Source organism: Armigeres subalbatus, chromosome 2 (genome assembly GCF_024139115.2).
Source record: "Armigeres subalbatus isolate Guangzhou_Male chromosome 2, GZ_Asu_2, whole genome shotgun sequence".
Lineage (NCBI taxonomy): Eukaryota > Metazoa > Arthropoda > Insecta > Diptera > Culicidae > Armigeres > Armigeres subalbatus.
The window spans coordinates 315,934,140-315,960,745 of NC_085140.1; the positions used below are offsets into that span (position 1 = coordinate 315,934,140).

Sequence of the window (26,606 nt, forward strand, 5' to 3'; positions counted from 1 at the left end):
ACTTGTCGGCTTTCATCAAAGCGAGTATCACGTCATCATTTTTCTACCCATTCCTTAATTGACCTGCATTCGGACACGGCCGGCGCTGGTATTGCTTATTTTTGGGTCACCAGTTCTTACACATTGAAGATGATGTTAGTCCCAAACTTCATCTGTTGGTTCTCTGTGTAATTACAGCTGACCTGGCAATAACGGAGGAGCAACCGTGGGCGGTCAATCATGCTCATGCTCATGCTTATGCTATTACAGGTAAGGTCGAGTCCGACACTCCAGCACACTTCCGTGTGGTAGTTTGGCAACTACAATGCACGTGTGCTGCTAAATGCGTTCTCCCTTATGAAAAAAAAAAACAAACACCAATACTGGCTCAAGTGTTTTTCATCGAATCACTCAAAAGATGGCGAGCCATTTGGCATGCTCAAATATTCATTTAAAATTTCATTGGGAAGGCTATAACTACGTCAATGTAAACAAAAATAAATTGCGAACTAATAAATCATCTTCTTGAGCCAGCTCCAGCTTTCGACACAAGCATTGCTGGTGCACCATCAGTACAAACTCCTCAAACTTTTTTCCACTGCAAGCCACCAGATTCATAAAGCTTTTTATTGTACACACTTTGAATTTCTGTGTAAATTTAAGTTTATTTTGATGCACATATTTGAAGCATCGAAATAAATCTAAAATTAAGTTAGCTGTTAAGTTTACATCGCTTTAAAATTCAATTAAGATCGTTAAATTTTACACGTTCAATATGACACACACGTGTAAAATTAAATGAATGTAACAATCAATAGACGACGACCTTTGATTCCCTCTTTCCCAAATTCAATCAAAATTTGAATTAAATAAAATTTCGTTTCGTCATTAATTTTATTTTAATTTTTCGCACAATACAAATCACAAATATAAAAACTTATATTGATTATATCTATCCGTTCAATATGGTATGGAGTGATCCGGTAAACTTTTGCATATGCATAAACGTCTGATTGGTAGATATACACGGAGCTTTCTTAAGCTGAAATTGAGAGCCGCGCTAGGTCAATCAAATTGGCTGCAAAATAAGCAATGGATGACTTTTGAGACATGAAATAATATTCACCAAAGTTAATCTTACCTTAATCTTAGTTAGTTGACCCGCTGTTTAGGTTAAACTTGTTCACTAATAAACGGTTTCGGCACACATTAATTTACTTATCTCACAATATATCAACGACGAGTTTACAAAATGACGAGTACATACATGGGTTGAAATGTACACGATCGTGTAAAAATAAAGTTTTGTTAATGGAAAAATAAATGCATTTTGATGTGTCTTTACATCGATTGAAAAATGAGCAATGAGTCGTGTAATTTTATATCATTTTCAATGCTCTAAATATGTGCACTATTAATTTCGACTGTAGTTTAATGATTCGGAGATGGCTTTTCAGTCTTGACAAAATCAAAACACTGTTATTTAATCTTGTCCTTAGATTAAATAACAGTGTTTTGATTTTGTCAAAACTGAAAAGCCATCTCCGAATCACTAAATATGTGCATCGATTTGTATGAAAATTTCAATCAGATCTCAGTCGAGTCAAGTACGAGACACTGAAGACGGCCTTCTTTTGAGGTCGAAATACGTAGCTGTCAAGATACAATTAGGTGGAATTCAATGAGATTGTATTAACTCGTCTTATGACAAGTGAAGACATTCCACTAAAAAGCTCAAAATAATTTTCTTATTTCAATCAGATAACAAATTCAAGTCCTGTGTTATTACTGCTTGTTCTGTTTACATGTCGTTGAAATTTAATCATTTTTTTCTGTCATATAGTCATGATGTTGTCGCTTTTGGTTGTATTTTCCCATTTATTAAGGAATAGATACATTTCTTTCAAAACACAAAAAGGAGTAATTATTTGCAAAGATCACTCACTAGAATAAGAGATAATGAGGCCCTCCAATTTATTCGAAGTAATGAGTAATAATTAGTTCATTCAAATTTCACAGAAAGGCTTGCGAACTGATGAGCAAATGCTTTTGAATTTGTATGCAGACTTCTGAACCGATAAAAGACAGCATAAAGCTCAGTTTTGCACACAATACTCTGCACAGGTTGATCCTCTCATTCTCACCAAGTTACAATAACTAACCAAAGCACATGCTGAGCATAACTCTTGCCAGTCACTAGTAGAAGTCTTGAACACCTCCTCCGCATACCGGCATCTACTTCAAAACAGTAAACAGAGAGTCGGAAAAAACATAAACAATGACCACTCACTCTCAACCGGCATGCGCCGTGCCACCCCCATGCACGTCCACCCTCCGCCATCGGAGCTTTTATGCTTCAAGTTCAAACAACAGAGAATCGCGAAACCGGCAAATAACGGCGTTCTCGCGCTCACTGCACCTTTCGCAAGAGCATAACCCGAACACGGCACGACGAGCGGGCTGACCAACCGCACGCGAGCAAATCCAACCGGCGTCTTTAGTTGCTCTTCATCTCTCTTCGGAGTTACGTCGGGCGTTTATTCAAACTTCGAACGAGTGGGGCTTGCTCACCGCGAAAACTTCCGACGCACGATCCCATCCGCCACCGAACTTGGCACCTTTGGGTTTCCGACTTCCGGATGTGGTTCGAACAGGCCGGGTATGAGTGCAGCACGCGCGAAATCCAAAGGGCTCGTCACTTCGCTTTCGCCTACCCTATCTACGTTCTGGGTTGGGGTGCACATCATTAAGAAATAAAACGACCCTTCAAGAAGTGATAATTAGTGAGTTGGTCTGCTTCGCTTTCGGAAAATTGGGCCACCGCGGGTAGGAAGAAGACAAGTTGGTCAAAAGTCTGCAGATCGAGTTTAGTAGTGCTGCCCATGACCGATAGCTTCTCGGAAAGAAGCGTTACAGCAGTCCAGGTGAAGAAGATTGTGGGTAGCGTAACAGCGCGAAAGCAAAGCGGGAAATTATCGGTCCATTTATCGTGATTATAACCGGAGCCCGTGCGTTGTGCGAGGCGCGAATATATCGAAGAATCGTTAGCCGCAAGGTTTGCGGTGTTGTTTATAAGAGCCACTACCGATCCGATCCACGGACTACGTTGCGGGTTATTATTTTTCCGATTGGCTCGCTCCGGACCATTCTTATGAGACCTGTGGTCTCCTCGGTTGTTTGAACAACGGCCAGCAGTCAGTGCCGCGACGGGTGCAGTCAATTTATTCTCATGGCCGATAAAAATCGCCAAGTCTGCAGAGGTGCCGTTCGACCATAAATGATTCCCAGGAAGTCTACTCGGTCGATTAGAGACTTACTGCGCCATCGGTTATCCGATTGAAGTGTGGTGATAATTGATAGAAGCAGTCGAGAGTGGGAGGTCGAATTCGAAGAAAACAAGAACCGCGGTGATTTCGGAAGACCTCCACTCAGAAGGGTGATGTGGAGTTTGTTTGCGTGATTGTTTTGGCTGGTCATAAGGAAGAAAGTGATTAGGAGAGCTTGAAGGTTGTGTAAACACACCGAATAAGGTTCCAAGTTTTTGTGTCAACAACGAAAACGAGGCAGCTCTCCGTCGTCATCAGTGTTTTGTGTTTTTATGCGCTGGCGGAAGAGCCATAAAGGATTAAGGAGCGTCAGAAGTCGACACCGGAGTGTGATATTCTTGTGATTCTCAGTAAAGTGAACGTGAAAAAAAGAACAAGGAAAAGGATAACCACGCCGGGACGAGAAATTCCACCCTTAGTAAGTTCTTTCCTCTATTTTATCCTTGCCATTAGGAGCGTTTTCTGCGAGAAGCAAGCAAGTGAGTGGAAAAGCTAACGGCCACAACTACTAGCTGCTTTGACGATGAACAAACATTTTAATTGAATGTCATCAGAAGGATAAAAACAGACCAAATTGGAACGGACGAGCGCCACGCTTGCCAGGGTGACAAAAAACGGAACCGACGATAGAACGGGACGTGTTGGCATTCTGTGCTGTCATGTCTACTTGTGTGCCTGGACGGGAAGTGCTCGGGTTGAGGAGTCCTTGGGCATAACGACAAAAAAGTAAGTTGACTTTAAAGTGTGTTTTTTATTACATACATTCTGGAAAGTTGTCTCGGTATGATTTAATTTGGTCAGCAAAGGATAGTTTTGTGACTTTTTATATGAAGCATTTGCTTTTACCGTAGTGTGTCCTTTATGGTATAAAGTTAAGGAGATTACTTTGTGTCGCTCGCTCGGATGAGCAAATTAAATCAATACAACCTCACTCGTACCCCACCTTCCTGTGAATCATGTAAATTCGTAACCTCGATTAACCACGCCATAAAACACTACGGATCACGTCCGATATATGTTGATAAAAAAAATTATGTCGAATGTAATAAATCGATGTGATAAAGTTGGCAAAATATTTTGCTGGGTTCATAAGGAAAACTCTTCGGGCAAGAAATGAACTGTAAATAAAGTGGTTTGTGTTAAAGATAATCAGAACTTGAATTTCTGAGCAAACCCAGAGTTGAACAATTTGTGATATGCTATTAGAATTTGTAGAACTATTTGGAATATGACGACGATTTAAATAACGAAAGTGTTAAGATTGCGATGACTTACAATTTTTAAATTTAAATTTAAATTCAAATTAATTAAATGAGTGTATAATTTTCCCGTGAAGCTAAACACATTTTACAATTATTTGAAAATGTGTATATCATATTTCCATATTATACGTACATTTTTATAAGGGGCCTCAGCCATGCAGTTACAAAGCAAGACCATGTAAAAGGCGACTGGATTCGTTCCCGATCCGGGCTAGGAAATTTTTGGATTTGAAATTTTCTCTACTTTCCTGGGGGCAAAATTAGTATCGTCTTAGCCTCATGATATATGAATGCAAAAATGGCGACATGGCTTAGACACCTCGCAATTAATAACTGTGGAAGTTCTGAATGAACACTAAGCTGCGAGGCGGCAATGTCTCAGTCTGGGATGCAATGCTAATGGGAAGTCGAAGACGTACTTTTTTATTTATACAGAAGTAGATAATTCTAACTAACTGAGTGCGCATTTGCTCGTGTTGTCTATTGGACGCAGAAATGCAGTGCAGGTTTGTTCGTGTTCTGTTTTCTTGTGCACGCAAAACGATCGTTAGATCATCAAAATAATTGGTTCTACTTTATGCGTATCAGTAAATTACTTTGACATAACTTCGTACAAAACAATTATTCAGGCAATTATTAGCATAACTTGAAACTGTGAAAAAAGGGAGGAGGGTCGTTTGGCCGAAACCCATTCGACCGAAAGCCATGTGGCCGAATGCTACTAGGCCGAACAAACCATTAGGCTGAAACCCATCTGCCCGAAAGTAATTTGATCCAAGGCGTCATCCGGCCAGATAGGTCATTTGCCCGAATAGGAAATTTTGCCGAATAGGTCATAGGAGTAGTGTGAAATGAGAAGTGAGTAGTAAGGCGTCTCACTGTGAGATGTGAGACGCCAAATGACACTTAGCCGAACGACCTGTTCGGCCAAATCACCTATTCGGCCAAATGAACTATTCGGCCGAATGACGTATTCGGCCGAATGACTTTTTCGGCAAAACGCTATTCGGCCAAATGACTTTCAGCCTAATGGTCTGTTCGGCCAAATGGTACATTCGGCCAAACTACTTTTGGCCGAACGGTATTTGACCAAACTGCTCTTCCCTCACTGATGCAAGGATCATTCGGGAAATATTGAAAACCCCTAGAACAACTATTCGAGCGATCAAGGAAAACCTTCATTCCAAGATTTTTTATACTAAATAAGTGAATACTACTAGTACACTGTGCATATGTACTTTTTTGTAAGAATTGTGATTATATCTATATTATATATTATACTTTTATATATTTTCCGAAGCTGTTACACTTCTATTAAAAATATAAGAAATGACGCAGAAATATAGGACACTTTCGCAAATACCACATGTGCATATGCACATACTGACATACTGGTATTCGCTTATTTCGTTAACATGGGCAAAAAATAATCCATACAGTATTAAAATAAACTAACCTTTCTCCATTTTTCTCTAGGTCAATGCATTTTTTTTTAAACTTCCAAAGGGGCAATAATAAAATTTCATCTGTTCTTGTATAATTTTTCAACAAAAGCAGTGCGTAATTCAATTTTGTTCATTTTATCATGTTGTTTAATTATTTACCACCCTGACTAATCGAAAATCATTAGGAGGTAGTTTTCATTAGCATTCGAAATGATTTTCGGTAAAAGTCACTTTTGAAAAAAAAAAATCATCGATAATCATGTCTTTGGAATAGTATTTGAATGGAAGGGCATGAGTTTTTCTGTCCATTGCCGATTAAAACGCCTGCCCGACTATGCCCCATCGCTTAAATGAAATATGTGGAACATACTATAAAATTGCCTTTTTTTTCGCGATTAATCGCTAGAGTCATTTTTTATAACTAGATCACCATCAAACAGTAAAAGTGTTGATAAAAAGCACGACCACTTATCAAATTTCATTGTTGGCGTATGGGACTTTAATGTGAATATCGCTAAAAATTGTAAATATTAAATAAAATGTCGGTATGTTGAAACTTCGCTGAAGACATCTAATTCATTATTTAGATGACTGAGAGGTTGATTCCATGTTTGGACAAGGGCTGCACCACTGTGCGCTGCACAATCAGGTGCACTTAGAGCATCATTATCGGTCGCGAGCATTTTAATCACCCGCGCAGCGCTTTCATTTTAGTTTCGTCACTCGTTTGCGTATCGGTCACTATTTTCGGCTCTCAATTTGGTTGCTGTACTCCGTACCGGTGGCGTTTGACAGTTGACAGTTCATCAAATAGCAGCGCTCTTATCGCGCTACCAAATTTGGTCACCTGTCAGTCGCGCTACTGTTATAGCAGCGTGTTTAGTAGCGACCGGTAAAGTGTCAAGTAATGATACTGCGCTGTCAAACGGCTTAAACTCACCACCGGTAATCTTGCTCTTATACAGTAAAACCTCCATGAGTCGATGTTCTATGACTCGATATCGACTAATGGAAGCAAATTATTGCATATTAAAAAATATTTTCTGGGCTACTGCGATGGTCCCATCAAACAGCTTTCCAAGAAATGTTTATTACACATCTCGATATTTCCACGAGTCGATGCTCCCTTCAACATCGACTCATGGAGGTTTGACTGTATTACATCTGATGTCAACTGACAACCGTTTGACGTCTAGAATGCATTGCAGTTATCGAACGACATTCGTTAACTGGTTCTGAGGTGAGCCAACCAGGGCTGAAAATCTCAATAATAAAGAAAAAAAAATCGTTAACTGAAACGTAAACATGTTGCAGTTATCTAACGACTAGTGTTTTGTCCATAAGAAATTCTTGGGAAATTCCATGATTGGCGAAATCGAAATACAGTCAAACCTCCATGAGTCGATATTGAAGGGACCATCAACTCATGGAAATATCGAGATGTGGAATAGAAAAGCCTCCGGAAGCTGTTTGAAGGGACCATCACAGTAGCCCAGAAAATATTTTTTAATATGGCATAATTTGCTTCCATGTGTCGATATCGAGTCATAGAACATCGACTCATGGAGGTTTAACTGTACAGCCGAAATGGTAATTTGGCCGAAAAAGTTATTTTCCCTAGCAGGTCGTTTGGCCGAAATGGACGTTTGACGGAATGGGTTATTTGGGCGACTATATCGTTTGGCCCATTGGGCCAAGTGTCAATTTCTGAACAGATAATATGAACAAATAAAATGCCCACCCGGCTAAATGTTCGGCCAAATGACATTTACGGCGAAATGGCCTTGTTCTCAAACGACCCTTGAACAAAATTTCGTTACCTCTGTACTCTTTGATACTGTCTATTAACCCAAAAGTCATCTAACCAAATCGTATTAAGCCGAACTGAGCGTATATTCGAAACTGTTATCAGGTCGAAAATACTATGGCCGAAAGGGACATATTGCCGAAAGAGACATTCGGCCGAAATTGTAATTTGGTCTAAAAATCGTTGGACCGAATAGACCATTTGACCGAAAATTTCGTTTGGTAGGAATGGTCATTTGTCAAGAAGGGCCATTTGGCCCGAAAATGTCCTGTCTGCAAAACAATCCTTTCGGCCAAACATCATTTTCTGCCATTTTTAACTAAACGACTTTTTGGCAAAATAATCAATTCAGCCGAACGATACTTTTTGCAGAAAATGCTTACTTACTTACTTATGGATCCTGTACACCTCCGGTGGTGCAAAAGATCTCCATCCTGAGCGTTGTCCAGCTATCGCTTTTACCTGTTGCCAGGTTAGATTTCGGTCGACTTCTTTTATTTCTTTATTGAGGCTTCGCCGCCATGAGCCTCTGGGTCTGCCTCTGCTGCGATGTCCCTCTGTGTTCCAGTCTAATGCTTGTTTACAGATTTCGCTTCCGCCCCTACGTAGAGTGTGGCCTACCCAGCCCCACTTCCGATCCCGAATTTCTGTTGCTATCGGCCTCTGGTGACAAAGACGATGGAGCTTGTTGTTTGAGATCCAGTTGTGAGGCCACCAGGCCCGAATTTGGTCAGTCATCCGTTGATGAACATCTGCAGCCGTTGAGTGTTTTCCACTGATACACACTATGTTTCGCTAACGTATAACAGCGCAGATTTCACGTTAAAGTTGGAAATTCGTATTTTAGTGTGTTCACTTATCTGCCTGTTTTTACCAAATATTTCTTAAACTCGCTAAGGCAGCCCTTCCTTTCTTGATCCGGGCGCATATGTCGATCTTGGTACCGCCGTCTGACGCCATTTGGCTACCAAGATATTGAAAGCTTTCAACATTCTCCACTCGTTGCCCGACTACTGTGAAACTGGAAGGAGTCACCGTGTTTACATCCAAAGATTTGATTTTGTTGACGTTGATGACTAAACCTGCCGAAGAAGAGCGCTCGGCAAGGTTGCAGAAAATGTCATTTGGGCATAATAGTTGTTTTGAAGAAAGAACATTTTTGGACGCCAGTTGATCTTTCTACCAAATGACGATTCTTACCAAATTGCATTTTTAGTCAAATGATCCACAGTCGCGATTCGCTGGTTATGCCACGACCTCCATTTGAACACGTGTATTTCGACTTGAAAATCACAAATAATGTCCATTGACAACCAATCCCGTTTTCCGTGTTTACATTGAATTTTGACGTATGGTTGCTTTTTGTTTGGGCCATGATTCAACCAGCGGAGGCCCAACTAAAAAGTGGCCTAAGTATTAAAATCCCAACCAGCGAATCCCGCCTGTATTCAGTCAAACGACTTTTTCGGCCGAACGGCATTTTCAGTCAAATGATTATTTGTACATTTTCACTGATTCTGGTCAATCATGGAGTAGCAACCATAGACATGTGTAATCAGTCAAAGCTAAGCTAAGTTAAGTCAAATGACCTGTAAGGGCAAACAACTGTTTCAGTCAAATTACCAGTTCGGCCGAATGTTTCTTTCGGCCATACTACATTTTCAGTCAAACCATTTTCGACTTTATGATAGTTTTAGATAAACGTTCAATTTGGCTCGGCTAAATGGAATTTGTTTGTCGACTTGTATCGACTTAAAAAGTAGAGAGTTACGGAATTTCGGTCAATGGTCATTTGACAAAAAGGCCATTACGTCAAACGAATGTCCATGTTTGACTATATTATCCGTTCAGTAATTGACATTTGGCAGTATGCCAAATGACATTTTTGGCCATATGGCCAAACGGCATTTCGGCGTATTTCGGTCAAATTAGCAGTTTGGCCGTACGTCGCTTTCGGCCAATGGAATTTCCCGAGAACTTCTTATGGAAAATACAAAGAAATTACCTTAGAAATCGAAGACATTTTTTGGTTGAAAACAACAGTTTGAAGAATTTTCCGCGAAAACATTGAAAAGAAAGTCTTCAGCGGGTATTTCGAAGAATTTTTTGTTTTAACGTTGGCTATGCCAAACTGGCCGTCTTAATTGGGTTGGTTTATGGTTGCAAACGATAATGCATAGGTCGAAAATTCATGCACCGAGTTCGCGTTAGATTGGACTAATTATAATAAACTGCTTTATATCCCATCATTGTATTTGTCAAAAATCCGTCAATTTTTTGGATTGGATGTGGATTGGATTTGGATTGGATTTGAATTGAATTTGGGTTGGATTTGGATTGTATTTGAAATTTATTCAGATTGGATTTGAATTGGATTTCGATTTGATTAGGATTGGATTTTGATTGGATTTGAATTAGATTTGGATTGGATTTTAAATAGATTTGGATTTGATTTAGATCGGATTCGTATTGGATTAGAATTGGTTTTGGATTGGGTTCGGGGCTTACATTTGGATTGTATACGACTTCTTTCTACTTGCCCAAATATCGTATAACAAAAAAAAGGCCGTTGACCTCGTCAAGTTTGTTGTTCTTCAATCATCCAATCATTAGTTAGATCCTAATTCAAAATATGGAATAGATTTGTGGGACAAAATCACGAATTGAAATTTGTCTTTCGCGACCCACCACTGTACAGCCCACGACCCCCCTGTGGGTCGCGACCCACAGTTTGGGAACCTCTGTGCTAGTGCATTTGCAACCATATCATACCACTTTATTTTGTACGTCAAAGAAGACCGAAAATATCGAGGAAGCATTTTCCATCTGCTTTTAAATTTTAAATTAAACAAAGTTCCTTTTAATTTTTGAGTCGGAAAAATCCTGTCACGTTTTAGACATTGGCGTAACTACAGGGGGGCTAGGGGGGGCTATAGCCCCACCTAGCATCTGGCTGGCCCCTAGAAAATTTGTTACTTTGTATAAGTATTGAACATATCTAGTCCACTGATTATATACGGCGGTAAATGCAGAGAAAGGATTGTCTTCATTATCCAATCCCTCTCTTCAAAACACTACAGCAAGTTGAATCTATTCGCTCAAGTTTTTGAACTTCGAGCAATTGTTATAAGTCTTGCTCACGACAAAATCTGGACCCTCAAAATACGTTATAACTTATGAAATACCAAAGGAAATAACCTCATCATCAAGTAAATAAAAAAATATATTATAGATTTTCAAGTTTTTTCAGGTTTTGTGAGTAATTGTTATCTAAATCGAGCGTATGATCTTAACCATCCTAACTAATACCAATCCTAAAAGCTGCAGCGCATTTTAATTATCACTGTAGGCTTCTTAAGAAAGGTTCGGTAAAACTTTTAGATTTCAAGTAGAGGTAACTAAAAGTTTAATAAGAAAGAACTTTGTATTCTTTCGGAAAGATTTTAAAAACTCCCCATACTATTTAATTCTCTATTGTCACTGCAGCAATGAAACCAGTGAAAATGTCTCAGTAGGCGTGGAACAGACCTACTGAGAGAAAAGATGTGTTAAATGTTCCTATGTGTAAACAAATGCTTCTATAGGTTAATTTGTTGCAATTTTTTTTTAACTAAATTAAAAATTAACGACCAAGTATTAGGATGTAAAACTGATTTTTTTAAATCATCCTAGAAGTTTCTAACAGAAAAGAGAGGTTAGTTTGTTGTGGTCAGATCGCCGTTTGAAAATTCGTAGGAAATCTGGTTGTCAGGCCACTAAATTGAAAGCTGGCGCAAAAAGTTTAACCAACTAATTTATCCAATATTTAATTTATAATGTATTCTAGGTTCGAATCAAATAAAAAAATCCTTGAAAAATCAGGATCGTGCTTCACATTCTATTTAAGGCGAGCGAACCTACCAAGGATTTTGGGAATCCTACGAAATTTCTAGATTTTTGTAGCAGGGCTGAGCGTTGATGAACATCATTTGAAATTGATATCTGGTAGACCAACAATATACATCAGTTGAATCGAGCGAAATGGTAAACTTTCTGTGTTATGAGTGTTAAAAGGAAAAGTTTAAAAAAGTTAGCCCCCTAGACTTTTTCATTAGTTACGCCAATGGTTTTAGATGATTGACTTCATCGTAGGAATATCGAATATCTATTCTTTATTTTAGGACCCAATTACTTAAGAATTCTTGAAACTTCAAACATAGATAACAGTAATGGAGGCTCGAACAAAATTTCTTGCAAAACATATGTAAATGAACAAACCGAACCTCAACGCTATCGACGTCGACATTGCAACTCACAGTCTCATTTTGACAACACGATGGCCCTGGTATGATCCTGCATGCATACCGATACTAGCGCACAGTGACATTTTTTGATGACGCTATTCAACCAAACGAAATATCCGGCAAACAACATTCAGCCTTATGGTTTTCGGTCAAATGGTTTTCTGCCTAACGAGGAGTCTTTTCCGTTTAAAAATTCATCGGGAAATCCTTCGAAATTAACTTACCATTGTTTTTTCTCAGTTTCTACGTAATTTTTTTTCGAAATCTCTGCAAAAATTTGTATGGAATCTTCACGAAAAATTCTCTGAAGTGTCAACGTGATGTTGTAGGGATCCATCAGGAAAATCTACGGAAAATTCGCTGAATCAATTTCCACAGAAAATTCTGATCATTATAGATCAGCGTCGTGACAAATTTGAAACAGTCTCCTTTCGATTTCCCAGAAATTTTTTTTCAGGGGGTACCAAAAAATGTGGATAATTTTCTGGCTGTTCCAAACATGCTTCAACAAATCCGAGGAGTTTATTTTTATTTTTTTTTCATTTTATTTTTTTATTTTTTTATTATACCCCATACACCGCTTACCCCGCCCCATTCACCTTCCGGAGATCAGTAGGACATAATTTAAATTTCATATTTGTAACGGCCTTATTAGGTAAAGGCTTGGGTAAAGGGGAAAAAAACTATTGCATAAGCCTGCTTAAGTGGCTGCCAATAAACCGAGTGAAAGTAAAAGTGAATGAAAGATTTTTCAGGCAAGTTTATTACATGTATCAGCTGAAGAAGTGCCTGAATCTAGCGTAATGTATCTCAAATATGTTTGATACACTTAAAAAAAACAGTGTTAAATATCTCTCTACAAAACGATGTATTATCGCTGTATTATTGATTATTTCGCATTATTAGCCAACGTTACATCCTAGGCTAACATGACTTCCCGTTGCCCTATGTTCATTATATCTGCCAATGTTGTCTCCAAGCGTTCCGATACAAATTTTAAGGCAAAAACTTTTAAATCAAGTCTCCAAGCTAATCGCTTTCTAATGGGAACGAAGAACAAGGACACTAACCCTAGTGAATTGATGATATACGTTGTACATTAATTTACGAGTGTTTAAACTAACATACATAAAACCACTGTGCACACTTAAAGCTATGTTCGTTTAGAATCCGGAATCATTTATTGTATTGCAGCGGCACGGAAAGTGACCGCTGCAAGAATTCTTTTACAGCGGTTTGTCTACCTAGGCGCCCACTTGCTGTGGTATAAATTTTACGAAGTTTCGTGCAGCGTGTCAAAAATTATTCCAGATGGAAGCCGAAAGGAGAGAAAAAAGTCTGCACACCCACGTTGATAATTCTGTCATCGACGATAGAACCTACGTCAAAATGGATTTCGGACAGCTTCCTAGCCAAAAATTCTACATGGTGACGGCACGAGGAGTAGTTTCTGCGAAGTTTAAGTTTGCTTTTGGACAAACTTGCGAAAAACGGATGATTGTGGCAAGGGATATGCAACTGTGGGGCAAAGACCTAAGTTTTTGTGACGAATAATACGATAGATTCGAAGCTGTACAAGGAGTAATGTCTCAAAAACCGCGTTCGACGTTCCATAAAGCCCATAAAGGTCCCGTGAAGTTTTGGTCAGATTTGACGAGTTGCCACTACAGCCGGGAAGTCATCCAGTGGTACCGCGATAATAACGAAGATTTCATCGATAAAAACATAAATCCACGCAACTGCCCACAGCTCCGGCCCATCGAGTTATTTTGGGCAGTGATGAAGCGGAAGCTTAAGAAAAGTGGAAAAATAGCTCGGGACGCGACTCAGATGACCAAAATGTTGAGCAAATGTACCAAGGAAGTTGACTATGGAGGTGTGCAACTTTGATGAGAGGAATAAAGAAGAAGGTGCAAATTTTCACTAGAAACAAGAAGAAATTATTTATACCAATAATTTTTCCTTAAAGTACAGTAAATTACCCTTGTTTTGATGTATTAACCTTATTTGTGCGTCAATCCGTTACCGAGATACAGATGATTTTATTATTCCGGATTCTAAATGGACATAGCTTTACATTAAAGAACTTATTGGTACTGATTAGCTATTTCATACAGATTTGGGCTATTTGCTCGAGAAGATTTGTTAAACATACTTTAAACTTCAGATGCCGTTATATGATAAAACTTTTTCCACTAAACTGTATAAGGATTAGTCTACTCAAAATAAAACGCTGTTGACCAGATACATTGGAAGCTAGGCCCCAGCTTAAATTGTATTTAGGAGCGATTTCGCCGAATTGACCGATTAGTAACTAACTATTTGCACTGCTTTCCAAGAATTACCAAACGATGGATGAGACTTACTCTGTGTTTTGCAGCAGAAGGCAAAGTATCCATTCTTCTTCAACATCGTGAGATTTTTCCACTCGGATTCGCACACTTTACTGTGCAAGATTATTCTATTCTCGCCTTTTTCCGCCACTTGATATCTTCAGGACTCGCACAATTATAGAGGCACCATTTTCTCAAGAGGATTTTCCAGCGATATAGGTAAGAATTAGCAGCGTCGTCGTCGTCCTCGTAGTCGTCTATAAAGCATCACTGTGCTACAGCGCGTTGAGCAAGAGATAAGCGACAAACGGGCGAGAATGGGATTCACTTTTTAATCCTTCTGATGAATACATAATGAATAATTTATAAAGTCCTGATCCCCCTGGGTTCGCGGTGAAGGTTGATGGCCAGAGGAAGGTCGCCGTATCTTCATCCATACGGCTGCCTCGTTCAACGCTAACCGGATGATATGGAGACGTCCTTTGGGGCTTGATGTGGAAGTGGGAGAGCGTTCAACATTATCATCACCCAAGCATGAAAAATGGGTTAGTTTGGACTTTTGTGCACAGCTTGATGATTAATGAATTGATATGAGCTTTGTGACTTTATGTGCTTTTGATGGGTCTATAAATCATGGATTTTGAATTTCGGGGACTGGTTGGAGATTCAAGTGGTCAGATAGCTTGAGGCGACAAAAGTCCGATAATAGAGCAGACAATACCCCGAAAATCTCCGTTTGCTCAACGAACAAGATAGAACATATTTCCATGGAACAACACCCATCAACCGAGTCACGCACGAGTGTCCATCCACAACGGTTCGGTGGGAAGTGGGGATTGCCTTCCAGTCAGTGAGGCATCTGTGTGGCATGAATACGTCCGTAGCAAAAAGCGGTTGGATTGATGCACAGCTCAATCAGAAAACGAGATAAGCAGCTGCGGAGAATCCTAACGGCAGCGATGGCTATGGTAACTGGCGATGACGACGCCACATAGATTTCTCAACACCGATATAGAATTTGCTGGATGGTCGCGGGTGGGGTGAATGTGTGGCAACAGGAGCCAGTCTCGCAAGACGTGTCACATCGTCATCATCGCTCTCGGAGGACGAAATGAAAACTGTTGACTCTATGCCCTTCATCGGAAACCACCGGCGAAGGGTTGGAGTGAATTTGATGTTCGAGATTAAGCTAATTTTATAGCTTCCTCCGGTTGTCTTCTTAGGCTCGAGGCTACGGCGCCTGGCACCACGAGATTACGGGGTACAAGCGCCGAAGTTGAAAGAGCTTTGATCCCGTTCAAAACGCAACTATTGAACCTCAATTAGATTGTTAGTCTGACTTTGCAGAAATTTACTCGCCTCCATCTATCTTGCCTGATGATGGATTTATGCAAACCCTACACAAACAAGCAGCATGTTGGAAGATGATTCAGCGAAGGTAAAGTTTTCCCCTTCGAACATAATCACTGCGCGAGTTTCTGCTTCCCAACCAGGAGAATAGTTCAACTTTTCCGCCAGCTCGAACTTCTCTTAACCGGGAGTCAGTTTACCTTCCCATTTTCTGGCGATAAGAAGCAACACCATCGGCATTGGCGTAGGTAGGCGACAAATATCAAATAAATTCGGTCTGTTTGCGATCTTGATTTTGAGTCCACAGTTACACATATTTCTTGTTAAATCGTCAGTTCCGGTGGATTTTATCGTTGATTTGTTAAGGACATCATCCCATGCTCGTGATACAATTTTTGTCAGGAATATATATGGAAATTATCACGACAAAAAATCAATTGCTGGATACAGCCCAATTTTTGCTAATTTATATTCGTTTTCTTCCTCTTTAAGATGAAAATGTTATGATGAAATTGGAATGATTTGAAAGTACATTCAAAGTTAATTGCCTAGCGGGTATTAAGCCACCCGGAGTGGAAATTAATTACTATGCCTGAAACTTGATTATGCATATGTACAACATGTGATAGATTTAGTTCGAAAAGGTATTGGAGGGTAACTGCCCCTTCGGTGGAGTTTGATCCCACGACCCCAGTTCGCATGACAGGTGCTTTCCCTACTAAGCTACGAAGGACCTCCGTCGTCCACCGCAGCTTAGCGGGTACTGATGAAACCAAATTCCCAGCCGATCTCTCGCAATAGAGCGATTCCAAGCAACAGCATCAAAATTTAAGAAAATTTTTAATTCATGATTTTCTATTGAGTTGAAACTTTGCACAGTTTTTCAATTTCATCTAAATCGTCATTTTTCGATATCAAATCTTCATATTGAGTCACGACTAACTTTTCAAAAGGGTGTATGTGAAAATGGTTCAAAAATATTTAAAAAGCTGCACAGCAAAAACGGAATGTTCGATTGTTATGATTTTTTCAGCAAAGTTAGACAACTAAATGGTGATTCTTAAGAAAATGTGCACAGTAAAAAAAAATTTTTTCCTTTAAAAATATCATTTTGTCACAAAAACTCAAATATCTCAAAACCCTATCTTTTTTCGAACGTAATTCCATTATATTAGCTATCTACCATAAAAATTTGGTGATGGTAAACTAATAAACAAAAGTTATGACATTTCAAACATTTCACAATTTTCACATATAGTAAACAAAAAAAAATTTCCGTGTATTTTTTTTTTCAAGAATCGCAGGTTGATGCTGATTTTATTGTTAAGGGCCTTGCGTGAGTTAAACAAGTTGTTTGTATGATATTCCATATTTATGTATTCATCGATATTATGTATATTATATGTATAAATATTATATGAATAAATAAATAAAAATGAATTAATATTATCCTAAGTATTAAATTAAATGTGGCAGTTACACAATGTTGTTATAGAAACTCTAAGAGTTTTGGGTTTGAATTTTGGTATGGGTTATGATATCATGAAAACAGTTTATTAATACTTATTTTTATTTATTTTTATTCAAATTTTTAAAATATCGAACACTTTTGAATTATTATCAGCACAGTTTGAGTATAGTTTTGCTTTAATTTTATTTTCCGACAATGGAATGAAACAGTGAAATTTTTTGGGTTCCTTGGATCGTTTTCGCGTTATTAAATTGCTCGCTGAGCTCTGAAGTTTTATTTCGTACTCTTCAGTAGTAGTAAACAAAATGATAATTTGGTTAAATCTTTTTCTTTTCTACGATTTGCCCAATCAAAAAGTTCTTTTCGCAGTTTTAATTGGATGCTCACGTTCTTTGGCTAAACTTGCTCTTGTGGCCATGCGCTTTATTGTTCCTCCAATAGCATCACAAGGACCTTGCCATGTGATGTAGCAAAAATGCCATTCTGCATCAATTCCGTACATTGATTTAAATTGACATAGGCTCGAAAAATTCTTACGATTTTTGTACTGCGACGCTGCTCCATCAGACATGAAATATATCTTTTTGACTTCTTTATGCTTATCAACGCGTAAAAGTTAATCATTTTTCAATGAACAAGTTTACGGATACTGAATCGTGTCTTAAATCTTCGGAAATTATAATAAAACTTAAGTGTTCAATTTGCGTACTTCCATTAAAATAAATAACGAATGGATGAATTGTAGCTTGTTGTACGTTCCAGTGATGGGACTGCACTTCATCTTGCAATACAAAGCTGTAATTTTCAGAAAAATCACAAATGACTAAAAATTCACCATTTTGTAATGTATTGTTCGTATTTTATAAAAAGCTGGCTTCTTCTTTTTTAGTGAACCCGTGAGGTATTACACTATCTAATTTCAAGCAAAAATATGACACAAACTCATCTACAGGTTTAACAATAGTTTCTATGTCACACAGCTATCCGTGGTCACCCATTGCTCAAATGATAACTGATCAATATATTTTTCTTCAAACTCAGCGAATAAAGTATTTTCCAATGATGAAGAATCTGGACAATCCGAACAAGATCGTAGATAGCAATTTGATGTTGTATTTTCACACAAAAGACTACCAGTTAACATTTTAATATCCTTTGTTAAATTGATTCTTTTCAAACTATGTAAAATAAGATTAATATTCTCATGGGTTGTGCACACACACATTATGTGTTCCTGAATTGGAAAGAAGCTTACATAGCCTTGGCCGAAGGCTTGCAAAATGAGGAAAACCTATTTTAATATTATCGTGAATTTCCTTGAAGCGTGTGTACGTTTCTTTCAAAGTCGTCATCATTAATCGTTTTTGGATTGCTTGACGCTTTCCATCTTTTTTTACCGATACATAATCCTTTTGCCCAGGCATAGCTCGACTTACTTCATCATCTTCAAAATATTGAACTACTATTTCTTTTGTCTCATCTGTTAATGCAGTACTAGACCTAGTATTTTTGGTTGAAAGACAGTTATTCTTCAATTGTTTTGCCTCTTTTTACTGTATTTCTATTGGTTTTGAACTCATCAATGGCATCCTGAATAGCATCGATGAACTTGGCAGCATCGACAAAATCAATAATTTTTCTTTCCTTGTCGTGGCTGCATTCGAGAACCTTTCCTTCATATTTATAATTACCTCATCGTAGTCTGTATTTTCCACATCATCAGGTCCTAATTTGAAGAGGTTTCTTCGTACAGCTTCGTTTATTTCACGGTATTTTTCTCCGGTAATAAACGTAGTCCATCTTACTCCATTTAATCGGAGTCACTTTTATCCCAGCTTATGCCCTCGTTAAAGCGCTCGATGTTGACCTTTTGGATACACTCATCTTCCGATTGATTTGTTGAAACAGATTTCGCTGATGGTACGGTGGCAAGGCTCTCAGCACTTAATACTTCTGGTAATTCCTCAGTTGTTGTCGATACATCTGGCAATTCCTCAGTTGCTGTCGTTTTCGAACTTCCTGCGCTCTGCTCAACCGATGATATACAGATTGCTCTTTTGTCAACGTTTAGACGGCAGGACGTGCAAATGCGTAAATTTGTATTCAATGTGGACATTGGAGCATAACCAGTCGCTTTCTATGTTTATCTATGGTGCTTCTGGAGAGATTTCGTAACTCTTTTGAACAATTTTTTCCGTCAAACGGCCTACAACAGTTGAGAAAGCAGCTACCATGTTGTTCGTAATATTTTCAATAAACAAAATCACTTTTAAGTTTTTACTGACTAGTTTGGTGTCATTTGTTTGATCTGAAGAAAAAATTACTATAAGATCTTTAACAACCTTAGTAGTAGTAATTTTTTGCTTTTTCGTGAGCATTGTCATGGTATGTACCTATCATGCATTTGTTGTTGTTGAAGATACCCGTTTCCTCCCGATCATAAAGTCTATTCCTTAAGAGGTATATTTTTTGCAGGTAAACTATAGACGTACACGTGTATATAAATCTTGATTTTGCAGCTTTTGTCTTAAAAATAACATTTCTGATATGTTTCTATCAACGTTATTATCAACAGGTTTCAACACTATTAAAAGAATTTTTCGCCAGTCACGTGCAATGAAAATTATGACACTATCAATACTTTTGATCACAACACTGGATCGTGCTCAAGTTTCTTATAGATGCTATGAATAATTAAATCAAAATATCATGAAAACAACTTGTTTAAATCACGTCCCTTAACAATAAAATCTGCATCAAACTGCAATTCTCGAAATAACTTACACAGAAAAAAATTTTTTTTTACTAAATGTGAAAATTGTGAAATGTTTGAAATGTCATAACTTTTTTTGTTTATTAGTTACTCATCACTAAATTTTATGGTAGATAGCTAATATAATGGACCGTTTTCCCTAAAAAATTACGTGTCGAAAAAAGATAGGGTTTTGAGATATTTGAGTTTTGTGACAAAAATGATATTTTTAAAGGCAAAAAAATTTTATGGTAGATAGCTAATATAATGGACCGTTTTCCCTAAAAAATTACGTTCGAAAAAGATAGGGTTTTGAGATATTTGAGTTTTTGTGACAAAATGATATTTTTAAAGGCAAAAAATTTTTTTTTACTATGCACATTTTCTTAAGAATCACCATTTAGTTGTCTAACTTTGCTGAAAAAATCATAACAATCGAACATTCCGTTTTTGCTGTGCAGCTTTTTAAATATTTTGAACCATTTTCACATACACCCTTTTGAAAAAGTTAGTCGTGACTCAATATGAAGATTTGATATCGAAAAATGACGATTTAGATGAAATTGAAAACTGTGCAAAGTTTCAACTCAATAGAAAATCATGAATTAAAAATTTTCTTAAATTTTGATGTTGTTGCTTTGAATCGCTCTTCTATTGCGAGAGATCGGCTGGTACCTGGTGCTGGGAATTTGGTTTCATCAGTACCCGCTAAGCTGCGGTGGACGATTGAGGTCCTTCGTAGCTTAGTAGGGAAAGCACCTGTCATGCGAACTGGGGTCGGGATCAAACCCCACCGAAGGGGCGGTTACCCTCCCAATACCTTTTCCGAACTAAATCTATCACATGTTGTACATATGCATAATCAAGTTTCAGACATAGTAATGATTTGAAAAATCAAAACCCAATCTTTTCGATGAAATGATTTTTCGTACAATTGGCATGGAATTTCAAAACTTTGATCATCTCTATATATTAAAAAAAAGTTTTAAAAACAAAAATGAGAGATCATTCTGAAGAACCGATTTGTTTTTTAGATAAATTGTGGACGCATAAAATTGTATCAGAAAATAATTGATCAATTTTTGGCGGGACAAAGTTCACCGGGTCAGCTAGTAAAGAATAAAAAAATAACACGATGCGATATATAATAATTATAAATAGCGAAACTTGTAACAAAACCAATGATAACTTTGTTCTTTTCAATAGCATAATTTGTCAAAATCTTTGAAAGTAACACATCGATTTGTATTTTGTTCAATAGAAAACATGTTTAGTAACATTTTGTTAAAGCTAGAAGAAATTTTGTCAGTTTTTTCATTTTCACTACTACCCGAACAGGAGAAGATAACTCAATAAAACCTAATTCTGGTATTGATACTACTTTGTTTAGAACTTGCCTTGTAAAAGAGGTAAAATACCAAAGGACTAATACCAAAATATACGTTATTGCAATACCATCTGAATAACAAATCTCTATTCGTTTGGAATTAAAATACCTGAGCATGTTATGCAAGAAGTATATTGCATATTATTGTTTGGCTTTATTTTTTGGTATTTTACCTCTATTATGCATGACAAGTTCATAACATGAAATCGTTCATTGCATGAATGTTTGATAAAACAATTGCATGAAAATCTTTCATGAGCTGTAGATTTATTCTATATCTAGCGATTTTAATCGCCACCTGAAGGTACTCTTCATATGGACTGTATAAAAAATTCCCTGTTATTGATTATAGACTACATTTTTATCCATTTTCCTTCGCTATTTGCATTGAGGCAGATGGAATTCTTCGGTTTATCAAGCATCCGGAGCAATCCAATGAATCAGATCGGAGAAGGATCAGATGGTAGACTTTGCAGCCAACTAAAACTAAATCTATCCACCAAACACAGTTCATCGGTTCAAGTCCGGAATTAAAAATAATTAGCAAAAAAAATCACGAGTCAAAGTACTAAACCCGCCTTAGACGGTTGAATACATTCCACTAAAATAGGGGAAGAAAAAAAAAAAAAAGAACGCATCGACATGTACCTAAATAAATATTTTTCGTTTCTTTTTTTTGTCGTGAGACTACGTCTGTGTTTTCTATATGGGGATACACTTTGCGATTGTGAAAAATCTAAACATGTCACTATAAAATGATAGACTTTGATCGTTAATAATATCTCAGCCACTTCACGATGGATTTTCAAATTTCTTGGACATTCGATCAAAGAATAGTCAACGCTTCATAACCAATGTATTAAAATACCAATTTACAATAACTTACTTTCGAAAATTTGCTATCAGTTCAGCAAATGGTTTCGGTAAATCAAGCAATCCCATAAGTGCATCACATGCATAGACGTCAAATTATTGCAACTTACTGGTTTAGTTCTAATCCTCAGTTTGATTAATACTTCTGGAGTGAGCGGAAATGGCAGCGCAACAAAAATCCAGTCGTAATTATTCCGATGATAGCGATTCGTCTTCCGCAATGATGGAGTCGGTGTGATATAAGTAGCGTTTATCAGCAGTAGGGTTACGGCAAGGTGATGGTCTTTACATTGATATCATGGCACGTAACTTTGAGAGGATGGAGGAAGCCTACATCAGACTGAAAAGCGAAGCTAAACGGATTGACTAGTCATCAACACGTCGAAGACGAAGTAGCGTATCTGTTCCATTATTAATAACATGCTCCTTTATCAATACCATTCGTAAAACAGGCAATTTAGGCTCAATTTGTGTCGTGCTTTGTTGTTTTCCGGCGTGCTCCCTGCTAAAAAAAATTCACAAAAATGAGGAATAAAACAATTAGCGCACCAATTCTTTGTTTTCTAATGGTATTAATTTGGGTACACGGTATGAATTCAAGGAGCAGTTCCCCTACATGATAGGAAAAAGGCTCTAAAGAGGTTCACTGAAGCCACCCACCACGATTTTGTATCGGTGCTGACGAAATCGAGGTGGTTGAAGAATTCGTATACTTGGGCTTACTGGTGACCATAGATAACGATACCAGCAGAGAAATTCGAGACGCATAGTGGCTGGAAATCGTACGTACTTTGAACTCTGCAAGACGCTCCGATCGAATAGAGTTCGCCGCCGTACCATGGCGGACGGTACGTGGAGGAGGCGAAAAACCACGAGTTGCATCAGCTGTTGGGAGAATCCATCCATCGTTCACACCGCGAAAAATCGAAAGACTGCGGTGGGCCGGGCATCGTATCCAGAATGTCGGACAGTAATCCGGTGAAAATGGTTTACGACAACGATCCGACGGGAACAAGAAGGCGAGGTGCACAGTGGGCAAGGTGGATCGATCAGGTGGAGGACGATTTGCGGACCCTCCGCAGACTGCGAAGAAGTGCAACCATGAACCGATCTGAATGGAGAAGACTTTTATCTTTATGTATTGTACAGGCCACTCCGGTCTTAGTCTGGTGATAAATAAACAAATTATCAGCGGTAGTGCATAACATTAATTTGCATCAGTGGCGTCAACATTGCAACTGACTACAAAAAAGTACAAAGGTGAATATGTACATTATGTGGAAGAATTTGATTTAAAATGTATTGAGATAACCACTCTCCTCCGTGGACTTCAACCCACGACCCTCAGTACGCTGGACTGGTGCTTTTAACGAACTGAGCTACAAAGGACCTACGTCGGTCTTCACATCTTAGCGGCTACTTAATAAGCTCGAGATTCCAAAACTGGACGTAACCGATAGGCCTGAAAAGAACTGTTGGGGATGTTAATGATGAGATTCAATCCGCGAGGCTCTGATTTTTAATTCTTGGAAAATTCAGTGGCGGAATCTAATACGGCCGAACTGGTAATTTGGCCGAAAAAGTTATTTTCCCTAGCAGGTCGCTTGGCCAAAAAAACCATTTGGCCGAAATGGACGTTTGACAGAATGGGCCATTTGGGCGAATATATCAATATTTCTGAACAGATAATATGAACACAAAAAAATGTCCACCCGGCCAAATGTTCGACCAAATAACATTTACGGCGAAATGGCCTTATTGTCAAACGACCCTTGAACGAAATTTCGTTACTTCTATACTCTTTGAGCCGATACTGGCCATGAACCCAAATAACATCTAACTAAATCATATTAAGCCGTACTGAGCGTATATTCGAAACTGTTATCAGGTCGAAAATAGTATGGCCGAAAGGGACATATTGCCGAAAGAGACATTCGGCCGAAACGGTAATTTGGCCTAAAAAATCGTTGGACCGAACATGTCGTTTAGTAGGAATGGTCATTTGGCCCAAAAACGTCCTGTCTGCAAAACAATCCTTTCGGCCAACACATTTTCTGTCATTTTACTAAATGACTTTTGGCAAAATAATCAATTCATGAACGACACTTTTGCAGAAAATGCTTACTTACCTTATTGATCCTGTACCTCCGGTGTGGCGACTGAAAGATCTCCATCCTGAGCTTGTCCAACTATCGCTTTAACCTATTGCCAGGTTAGATTCGGTGACTTCTTTACTTTTTTCTCCATTGAGCTTGCCGCCAGAGCTCTGCGATGTCCTGCTGTGTTCCAGTCTAATGCTTGTCCACAGATTTTGTTTCCGCCCCTACGTATAGTGTGACCGACCCAGCCCCACTTCCGATCGCGATTTCTGTTGCTATCGGCCTCTGGTGATAACGACGATGAAGCTCGTTGTTTGAGATCCAGTTATAGGCCACCAGGTCGAATTATATACCGCAGTCATCGTTGATGAACATCTGCACGTTGAGTGTTCTCCATGTTACACCATTTTCGCTAGTGTATAACAGAACAAGATTTCGTTAGAGTTGAAATTGTATTTTGGTGCGTTCACTTATCTGCCTTTTTCCAGATATTCTTATACTCTCAGGCAGTTTCTTTGATCCGGGCACTATGTCGATCTTGGTACCGCCGTCTGACGCCTGACATATTGAAAGCTTTCAACATTCTCCACTGGTTGCCCAGCTATGAAACTGGAAGGTCGTGTTTACATCCAACGTTTTGGTTTTGTTGACGTTGATGTCTAAACCGCGAAGAGGAGCGCTCGTCAAGGTCTAGAAAATGTCATTTGGCCAAAATGTGTTTTTTAGAAAGGACATTTTGAACGCCAGTTGATCTTTCTTCAAATTGCATTTAGTCAAATGATCCACAGTCGCGATTCGCTGGTTGGGTACATCACCAACTAACGAATTCGGTTTTAGTTGCAATGACAGCCTTTGAACACGTGTATTTCGATTTCTTCTTGTTCTTCTTCTTCTTCTTCTTCTTCTTCTTCTTCTTCTTCTTATTATTCTTCTTCTATTGGCATTACATCCCACACTGGCAGCCGCCTCAGCTTAGTGTTCATTAAGCACTTACAGTTATTAACTGCGAGGTTTCTAAGCCAAGTTACCATTTTGCATTCTGTATATCATGAGGCTAACACGTTGATCTTTTGCTGGGGAAGTCGAGACAATTTCAAACCGAATGCCTAGACCGGCGGAATCGAACTCAGCCACCTTCAGCATGGTCTTGCTCTGTGGCCGCGCTCCTACCGCACGCAAGGAGAGGAGTTATTTCGACTGAACATCACAAATGATGTCAGTGTCACCCAATCCTTTTTCCGTGTTTACATTGAATTTTGACATCGTTTGCTTTTAGTTGGCATGACCAACCGCAGCGAGTCAGATAAAAAGTGGCCCAAGTAAAATCCAACAGATGAATCCCGACTGTATTCAGTCAAACGACTTTTTCGAACGCATATTCAGCCAAAGATTATTTGTACATTTCACTGATTCTGGTCAATCACGGAGTAGCTACCATAGATATGTGTAATCAGTCAAAGCTAAGCTTAGTTAAGTCAAATGACCTGTAAGGGCAAACAACTGTTTCAGTCAAATTACCAGTTCGGCCGAATATTTCTGTCGGCCATACAACTTTTCGGTGAAACCATTTTCGACTTAAGGATAGTTTAAGATAAACGTTTAATTTGGCTCGGCTAAATGGAACTTGTTTGTCAGTTTTTATCGACTTTAATCAAAGTAGTTTCCCTTTCTCCCATGTTAAAAAGTACCCAGAGAAATTTTACCCAAATGGAGGTTTATTTCACTCAATTTCGACCTCAGGTAATAAAACTCAAAATTGGCTTCCTATTGAACTGGCGCCATTGGATTGTTTCGCTCTTTTGTTTTTAGAAAAAGAGTGGATGCAGAGTGTATGTAATTAAGAGTGGCGACAGTCGCATTTGACAGGTCTCCTGATCGTTTGGAAACGATTTGAATGGGAATGACAGATGAATTTTGTTCCAATCCTGTGTCCCTCTTAGTTACAAACACTCTGAGTGGATGAAAGCGAAAAGAAAAAATAACTCAAAAGTAAGTTAAAAAACTCAACGCTGGGTACTTTTTTCTTCCGTGTACGGAATTTTGATCAATGATCATTTGACAAAAAGGCCATTACGCCAAACGAATGGCCATATTGAATATTATCCGTTAAAGATGACATTTAGCAGTATGCCAAATGACATTTTCAGTCATTTTTTCTCGAGTTCCTGCGTAATTTTTGACGTAGAACTCGTCTGTCTTTTCTATATTGTAACACTTTAAAATTAGCAATAACTTCTAG

General features: G+C 38.4%; 1 protein-coding gene across 3 annotated transcripts in view; it reads left to right on the forward strand.

The window, feature by feature from the left end:
• Window positions 1-2,521: 2,521 nt before the first annotated feature.
• The window catches only part of LOC134212637 (netrin receptor unc-5-like), a 909,680-nt gene continuing 885,595 nt past the window's right edge, over window positions 2,522-26,606 (forward strand). For 2 of the 3 annotated variants that reach the window (XM_062690661.1, XM_062690659.1), the window contains exon 1: window positions 2,522-4,031. The gene's annotated coding sequence lies outside the window, so the exon portion shown is untranslated. The remainder of the gene's footprint in view (window positions 4,032-26,606) is intronic. The other variant, XM_062690660.1, reaches the window with a different exon arrangement.